The sequence below is a fragment of the Echinops telfairi genome, unplaced genomic scaffold (genome assembly GCF_000313985.2).
Source record: "Echinops telfairi isolate 266 unplaced genomic scaffold, ASM31398v2 ScPeMD7_4;HRSCAF=17, whole genome shotgun sequence".
Taxonomy (NCBI): domain Eukaryota; kingdom Metazoa; phylum Chordata; class Mammalia; order Afrosoricida; family Tenrecidae; genus Echinops; species Echinops telfairi.
In genome coordinates, this window is record NW_022103900.1 from 3,431,802 (window position 1) to 3,432,127 (window position 326).

Consider the following 326-nt stretch of genomic DNA (forward strand, 5'->3'; position numbering starts at 1 on the left):
ACATTGTTTTCACTTGTACCCTAGGTACAGAAACAGGAGAAATGAGAGTAGTGTAGTTTTGGAACAGGTTAGGTGGCTTCTCTTTATGAATGGCTAAGTCAGATACATAGTAAGTCATAATTGATTCATTAGATTTTATGCTGTCAAAGGGAAAGGGCTTGGTCTGTATCATTCCCCTTTGTCATACCATGCACAGTAGGACATTTAACAGATCTTAATGATAATATTCTCTTTGAAGATATTTTTTAAAATTTTTTAAAAATCATTTTATTAGGGGCTCATACAACTCTTAACACAATCCATACATACATCAATTGTGTAAAGCA

The 326-nt window shown here is 33.1% G+C and overlaps 1 protein-coding gene across 1 annotated transcript in view; it reads left to right on the forward strand.

Moving 5' to 3' along the window:
* Window positions 1-326, forward strand: part of TLK1 (tousled like kinase 1) — a 94,168-nt gene that overhangs the window by 35,561 nt on the left and 58,281 nt on the right. The window lies entirely within an intron of this gene.